Here is an 8,597-nt window from a genome sequence, read left to right as displayed (position 1 = left end):
TATTCTTTATTACCAGTGGTGTTAAACAAGACCTCTTCCAGCAAAAATAGATTTCATTCAATATAAACTCAGAAAAATGAAATGAATGCCCATCTTATTTTATTTATTTTATTTTTTTGGCCACTCCGTGTGACTTGGGCTCTTAGTTCCCTGACCAGGGATTGAACTCCTGCTCTCGGCAGTGAAAGTGTGGAGTCCTCACCACTGGACCACCAGGGAATTCCTTGAATGTCCATTTTAAGTGAGATCCGCACTGTGCTGTGCTTAGTTGCTCAGTCGTGTCCAACTCTTTTCAGCCCCATGGCCTGTAGCTCACCAGGCTCCTCTGTCCATGGGGATTCTCCAGGCAAGAGTACTGGAGTGGGTTGTCAGGATTCACACAAAACACTGAACACTAATCTTGTAATGAGCCATCGATTATATAAAAGTAAAATGTCTTCTTACTCTACTACTTACAATCACCCACTAAATCAGTAAATATGTATTAAATACTGTTATGTGCTAGCTGCTAAGGGTACAATGGTCTTAACCCCACTTTCTGGGAGCCTAGTCTATGGCCCAGGACACAAACAGATAGTTACCACACTGAATACGAAGTACTATCCTGTAAGAGAAATATGCACAAAGAAAGAGCAGTTGAAACAAGGATAAGAAACTAACTGATTCTGCTTGGAGAAACTTGGGGAATTTTTAAATTTTCACAAACAATTTAAGCAAATCAATTTACTGAGCAAAGCTTCCCTAATCTCTTAAAGAAAAAAAAAATTAAACCTTTAATGGCTTCTCAACGTAGCAGTATCTCTTCCCTTAGGCTACAACCGCATAAAAACCCTTACGAATTTTATATACAAAAGAATAAGACTTTCATTTTGGGCAATTAAAAAATAGACTTTCCAAAAAAAAAAAAAAGGATTTTCATTTCCCAATTCTTTAGGAATGGCTGAAGTTTTGATAATTGATAAAATCTATAGTTTACCCCTACATAATGGAAATTGTTTCTGTGTTTTAGATAGGTAGAACAGGGTACTGTTTTTAAGAACGTATATTGTTATGAACAAACTAACTGCAGTTGTGGAATAGCTGTATAATGATATGGTAGGAGAGGTGGCGACACAGGATAGAGAAGCTCACTGTGTGGCCTGAAGCTGGAGAGTCCCGGATTCAAATTCTGACCCTGGGTCTTACTGCTTATGTCTTCACAGTAGTGGTGGAAAAATTTATCAGTTTATCCTACCTTCAGTTTTCTCTTCTGTAAAATGGAAGCAGTTACAATTACCTTTTAAAGTTATTATGAAGGTTGAATAAAGTAATGTAGGAACGGGACTTTCCTGGTGGTCCAGTGGTTAAGACTCTGTGCTTCCAATGTAAGCGGTGCAGGTTCGATCCCTGGTAGGGGGAACTAAGATCCCACATGCCTCACTGTATAACCCCCCTCAAAAAATAATAAGGTAGGAGTACTTCCTGAGACAGTGCCTGGCACATACAAGTACCTCTGGGTTGGTGGCTGCTATAATCACTGCCACCATTATCAGTGCCATCATGGTGATGATGATAATGATTCTTTTAAAGGATTTATTTATTTATTCATTTTTGGTTACAAAGGGTCTTCGTTACTGCCCTTGGGCATTCTGTAGTTGCAGTGAACAGGGGCTACTCTTGACCTTCCGTGCTCAGGATTCTTATTGCGATGGCTTCTCTTGTTGCAGAGCACAGACTCCAGAGCTCTGGCTCAGCGGTTGTGGCACACGGGCATACGGAATCTTCCTGGACCAGGGATTGACCCAGTGTCCCCTGCATTGGCAGGCACATTCTTAATCACTAGACCACCAGGGAAGTCCACGTTCTTTGTTTTACTTTTGTTATTATTATAGTGTTTTGAGAACAGAAATAATTTTCTCCTTCTGCTGCTGCTGCTGCTAAGTCTCTTCAGTCATGTCTGACTCTGTGCGACCCCATAGACAGCAGCCCACCAGGCTCCCCTGTCCCTGGGATTCTCCAGGCAAGAACACTGGAGTGGGTTGCCATTGCCTTCTCTGACAAACTAGGAGCACAATCGGACATTTCTCTGGCTTAAAAAACAAAACAAAAATCAAAGGCTAAACAGAAACCCTCTCTCTGGGTTTTTGACATTTACCATCTGTCACCCTCTAGCAGGGCTTGCTTAAGTTAAAACAGTCATAAATTAAAGACTTCAAAAGTTGTGCTCATTCAAGCTGAAAGGGAAACCAGGGCAAAGTAAACACGGATGGAACACCATTAAGCTACGAGTAGGTGAAGTGTGTGATTATATGGACCTACTTGTGTGTGTTATTTGCTCAGTCATGTCTGACTCTTTGCGACCCTGTGGACTGTAGCCTGCCAGGCTTCTCTGTCCATGGAATTCTCCAGGCAAGAATACTGGAGTGGGTTGCCATTTCCTCCTCCAGGGGATCTTCTGACCCAGGGATCGAACCTGGGTCTCCTGCATTGCAGGTGGGTTCTTTACCATCTGAGCCACCAGGGAAGCATACTTGTGTGGTTTCTGTAAATATGCTAATTAGAATCACTATTTCTGCTTAATTATGATAAGGAGCATTAAGGCATAATTAAACCCTCCAAAAGTGAGCTGGGATGTTTGACTCAACATTGGTGTCTATGATATGCGTGCATGCTCAGTCTTGTCTGACTCTTTGCAACCCCATGGACTGTAGCCTGCCAGGCTCCTCCTTTCCATGGAATTTTCCAGGCAAGAATACTGCAGTGGGTTGCCATGTCCTACTCCAGGTGATCTTTCAGACCCAGGGGTCGAACCCGAGTCTACTGCATCTCCTGCCTTGGCAGGCAGAGTCTACCACTCTGCCACTGGGGGAGTCTTGCGGCTGTTCAGGCCGCAGACTGCAGGTGGCTAAGGCCCCCTCCCTCCACTGCGCCAGTTTGCCCCCCACCCCCCCACCCCCCGCCCACCACACTCCTACATGAGGCAAGGTGATTGTGAAAATGAAATACTAGCTATGGGGCCTGAGAGGAGAGGAACTGGGTTTTGAGGAAATTCATTTAGGGGACATAAAGAAAGTAAGGAGTAAATAAAATCTGACAATAAAATGGATAATGAAGGACCTACTGTACAGCACAGGGAACTCTGCTTAATGTTATGTGGCAGCCTGGATGGGAGAGGGGTTTGGGGGAGAATGGACACATGAATACGTATGTCCGAATCCCTTTGCTGTCCACCTGAAGCCATCACAACATTGTGAATCGGCTGTGCTCCAGTGTAAAACAGAAAGCTGAAAACGAAACAGAAGTGACAAGTGCAGCTGTGGAGAGAGTGTGGTAGACACTGCCCAGGTGTGATTAGAGTGGAGAAAACCACAGGTTCATTAGATAGAAAGTTCTTGCATCATTTAAACAGGTTTATCTAGGAAGATTCAGGAGGAACTAGAGAAACAGGGGAGCAGGAAAAACTTAGGGGAGCGCCTTACAGAGCCAGGATGAGAAGGACAGATCACCAGCGCCCAGGGAGGACCTGAGGCCTGAACACTGGTGTGCACCCTGCCCCTCAAAGTGGGAAGAGGCATGTGACGCTAGGGGAGGTTAAAGCTTTGTGAGATGGGGCAGTTAGAAGACAAACAGTGTGGGTGTGAAGGACAAAGAACATTCCTTTGAATATCCCCAAACTTTTTGGCACCAGGGACCAGTTTTATGAAAGGGGATTTTCCCCATGAATTGGAGAAGTGGGGATGGTTTCAGGATGATTCAAGTGCGTTACATTTATTGTGTACTTTATTTCTATTATTATTACATCAGCTCCACCTCAGATCATCAGGTATTAGATCCCGGAGGTTGGGGACCCCTCTCTCAGCTCTCTCTCCAGGGCATGGCTATCAGGTCACTGAGGCATTTTCTCTGTTTGCCTGTCATTACTTAGAGCCTTCAAATAAGAGAATTATCCCCCCAAACAGAAACATTCTCAAAGAAACAGTTTCAAATCTGTGTATATTGCTGTGAGTGGGTGATGTTTTCTACTATTATTAGGTTTGAGTTTCAAGGGTACCTGATTCCCCTTTGAATTCTAGCACTGCCTCCTCATAGCTGCTTCATTGAACCACCTTTTAGTGTGAATCATTGATAGAAGCTAGCCTTCCCATGTGGCTCAGTGGTAAAGAATCCACCTACCAATATGGGAGACACAGGTTTGATCCCTGGGTCACGAAGATTCCCCTGGGAGAGGAAATGACAACCCATTCCAATATTCTTGCCTGGGAAAATCCTATGGACAGAGGAGCCTTGTAGGCTACAGTCTGTGGGGTCCCAAAGAGTTGGATATGACTGAGTGAATCTCTATTTGATTACTAATGTTTTATCATTTTGAAGATGATTTATTAAAATTATGTAAACATCAAGGTATGTTCATTCCCATTAGTTTTTTGTGGTAGTGGTTGCTTGTTTGTTTTGCTTCTTGGCCACACCATGTGGCATGTGGGATCTTAATTCCCTGACCAGGGATTGAACCTGTGACCCCCTGCATTGGAAGCTCAGAATCTTAACCACCGGCCCATTAAAGAAATCCCATCATTAGTTATTATAATAAAATTCCAGACAGAACAAAGCCTTGAAAAAAATACAAGCACTACAGGACAGCCAAGTGCCACCTTAAACTTCAGAGATTTTCCCATGTTGAGTAAAGACGTGAAAAAAATAATTGTTTGAAATCTTAACAGCTGGCCCCATGATTCCTTTTTGGGAAGAGGAAGGAGGGAGCTGTCTCCTTGGGGGAAAGCCACTGAGGAGCAAATGCTACAGGCACCTGGACTCCAGGGGAGGGAAAACCTGCCAGGCTGGAGATTAGAGGAAGAGTTTCTTGTTTCTGCTCCTGCAAGGAGAGGAGAGTAGGGGCAGAGGGCAGAAAGGAAAGAAATAAGACCATGAAAGAAAAGCCAGCCGGATGGATGGAAGCTGAGCCCGGGCAGGGGAAAATGACATGTCAGTATTAGATGGTAACCCAGCCATTCCCAATCAAATTTCTTCCCGATTACTGGGATGTAAAGCCTGACTTCCATCTCTTTAGGAAATTGGACTCAATTTACACATGGAAGCAAGATCTCAGTAGTCTAGAAACCAAGAAAGCCCTTCAGGACTATTTACAAAAACCAAGGTGGGGAGGGTGGGACTTCCCTGGCAGTCCAGTAGTTAAGACTTCACGCTTCCAGGGGGTGAAGGTTTGATCCTTGGTAAGGGAACTAAGATCCTACACACTGAACGTGGCCAAGGGAGGGAAAAAATGCTATCCTTAAAAATAAAACCAAGAGGGGCGGGCTTTGGGCTTCCCAGGGCTCGAATTGGGACCCAGCTGAACTGACATCTTGTTTTTTCTTCCCTTTTCCCTACCAAGTTAAGTATAAAAACAAATACCTTTTTGTCTCACGCTCAGCTTTTTTTTCTTGAAGGTTAGAAGTCCTCACTTTCCAGGTTTTGATTTAGCCAAGGATTTCAAAAAGCTTTCTGTTCACAGCGTTCAGCTAAATACAAGTAACAAAAGCTTACCTGCTTACTCTAATTGCTTTAGATTAAGACCTTATCTTGCCTGGTTCTCCTCCCCTTAACTCCAGCCTCTGTGGTTACCATCTTGACCTCCTTCCAGGATAACTTGATTCTTAATGTCCTGATTGTTTGGGTTTGTTTGTTTTTTTTTTTTTTTGATATTTTAATTGTTTCTTTATTTTTAAAAGGTAGTTTTATAATTATAAAAAATTTTTTTAATTTTATTTTATTTTTAAACTTTACATAACTGTATTAGTTTTGCCAAATATCAAAATGAATCCGCCACAGGTATACATGTGTTCCCCATCCTGAACCCTCCTCCCTCCTCCCTCCCCATTCCATCCCTCTGGGTCGTCCCAGTGCACCAGCCCCAAGCATCCAGTATCGTGCATCGATTGTTTTTTAATAGTCTTTAAGCTTTCTCACTTTCCCCCCCCATCTGGATTAAGAGAGGAGGAGAAAGGAGTATTCTCTAAAGGAATTCATGGTTCATGTCTAAGAAAAAACAATGGTTTAAGAATTGGGAAACCCCAGGTTCTGGCCTTAGCTCTACTGTTGACTAGCAGACACTCAAGCTATTTCTAAAATAAATTAGAATTGCATTTTTTTAAATAACTGAGGTTTCTTTTAAATATTTAATTTATTGAGTATTTATTTCACTGCACCGGGTCTTAGTTGCAGCACATAAGATCAATCTTCCTTGTGGCATGTGGGATCTAGTTCCCTGACCAGGGATCGAACCCACACCCACTGCATTGGGAGCACAGAGTCTTAGCCACTGGACCACCAGGGAAGTCCCTGAAATACCTCTTTAATGTCTCTTCCAGGCTAAAGTCTGAATCTCTGGACCCTCATAGTTTCCCACCACATTTACTCTCTGCTTTCCCCCAGTACCAAGAAAGAATCCAGTGTATTCATGAATCCTAATTCCAAATCATTAAAAACTGGTTTCTGTTTCCTTTTTTTTCCTTCAAACTTTAGAAAACCTAAATAATTAAAACAGAAGAACTTATAAAACATAGTTTATACAGTGGTTTTCTTGCAAGCAGTCTTTAATAGACTTCTTTCAAATTCTGACAAATACACTAGGTGTTTGGCTTGGATATGCAGGACTAAAAATATCTAAAGGAGAGATTTTTAATTACTTAGTTCAATCCGTGAAATTCCTGCGAATTCTATCTGGAAGAAAGAATAAGAAAGAATATGAGGGACTTCCCTGGTGGTCCAGTGGCTAAGACACTAGTCCCACTGTAGGGAGCCTGGGTTTGATCCCTGGTCAGGAAACTAGATTCCACATGCCAGAGTGAAGACCTGAAGAAGCCAAATAAATAATGATAAATAAATAAAATTTAGGAGCAAAACAACAATATATATTTTTTAACAAATAGAATATGGGCTTTGCAGTCTGAGAGACCTGGCCTTTTTCTTTTTCATGGTAGCAAGCAAACAGGATTTATTTCAGAGAGAAAGTACAAAACTCTCAGCATAGACACAGAGGAGGTGAAGTGCCCCAGACCGGGACTTTGCAGTGCAACTTTAGATAAGTTACTTAACCTCTCTGAGCCTCAACTTCTAAAGAAATTTCCCTGTTTCATTCATACTTTTTTAACTTTATTTTTTAATTGCAGGAAAATCGCTTTACAATGTTGTGATGGTTTCTGCCATAAAAACATGAAATGCTTCACCAATTTGCATGTCATCCTTGAGCAGGGGCCATGCTAATCTTCTTTGTATCATTCCAATTTAAGTATATGTGCTGCCAAAGTGAGCACTGAGCCTCAATTTCTTCATCTATGAAATGGGAATGATACCTCCCTTGCAGGACTGTTGTGAGGATCACATGCCAGGTATATATTAAGTACTCAATACATGTTCATGTTCTCCTCCATTAAACACCATCTTATTTTTTACTTTGCTCACCAAGAGCACACGTTTGGGCCTGAAACAGCCTAGGTTCAATGGCCTGATCCCACAATTTTAGCAACTCGGTGATTTGGGATAAGTTGTTAACAATCTCGGAAGCACTGTTTTCTCATCTGGAAAATGGAGTTAGCACCAACAGTGCCCAGCTCCAGGAAGCGTTCATGAACTAGTCACATCCATCAGAATCACATTAAATCACCATGGAGACAGCAGGGATACTGAGAGAGTGCTGATGCTGAGTGGCTGCTGAGTTGCTGATGAGGGCTCAGCCAGGTGGCCAGGAGGAGGCTCCATCCTTCTCTTTCTTGATTTTACCTTTACTTGCCCCACTTTTCTTTTTTTAAATATTTTAAATTATTTTACGGCTACGCTGCTGCTGCTGCTGCTAAGTCGCTTCAGTCATGTCCGACTCTGTGCGACCCCATAGACGGCAGCCCACCAGGTCCCCTCGTCCCTGGGATTCTCCAGGCAAGAACACTGGGGTGGGTTGCCATTTCCTTCTCCAATGCATGAAAGTGAAAAGTGAAAGTGAAGTCGCTCAGACGTGTCTGACTCTTTGCGACCCCATGGACTGCAGCCCACCAGGCTCCTCCACCCATGGGATTTTCCAGGCAAGAGTACTGGAGTGGGGTGCCATCGCCTTTCAGTTCAGTTCAGTTCACTTCAGTTCAGTCGCTCAGTTGTGTCCGACTCTTCGCGGCCCCATGAATCGCAGCATGCCAGGCCTCCCTGTCCATCACCAACTCCCGGAGTTCACTCAAACTCACATCCATTGAGTCAGTGATGCCATCCAGCCATCTCATTCTGTTGTCCCCTTCCTCCTGCCCCTAATCCCTCCCAGCATCAGAGTCTTTCCCAATGAGTCAACTCTTCACATGAGGTGGCCAAAGTACTGGAGTTTCAGCTTTAGCATCATTCCTTCCAAAGAACACCCAGGACTGATCTCCTTTAGAATGGATTGGTTGCATCTCCTTGCAGTCCAAGGGACTCTCAGGAGTCTTCTCCAACAGCACAGTTCAAAAGCATCAATTCTTTGGCGCTCAGCTTTCTTCACAGTCCAACTCTCACATCCATACATGACCACTGGAAAAACCATAGCCTTGACTAGACAGACCTTTGTTGGCAAAGTAATGTCTCTGCTTTTCAATATGCTATCT

General features: G+C 43.2%; 1 non-coding gene across 1 annotated transcript; it reads right to left on the bottom strand.

Moving 5' to 3' along the window:
• Window positions 1-7,182: 7,182 nt before the first annotated feature.
• On the bottom strand, window positions 7,183-7,289 carry LOC129640788 (U6 spliceosomal RNA). Its single transcript, XR_008708991.1, has one exon. It is a non-coding gene; the product is annotated as a U6 spliceosomal RNA (small nuclear RNA).
• Between the last annotated feature and the right edge of the window lie 1,308 nt (window positions 7,290-8,597).

The sequence above is a fragment of the Bubalus kerabau genome, unplaced genomic scaffold (assembly GCF_029407905.1).
Source record: "Bubalus kerabau isolate K-KA32 ecotype Philippines breed swamp buffalo unplaced genomic scaffold, PCC_UOA_SB_1v2 scaffold_40, whole genome shotgun sequence".
NCBI classification, from domain to species: Eukaryota; Metazoa; Chordata; class Mammalia; order Artiodactyla; family Bovidae; genus Bubalus; species Bubalus kerabau.
The sequence above is the reverse complement of the archived record's forward strand: the minus strand, read 5'-3'. Positions and strand labels throughout refer to the sequence as shown.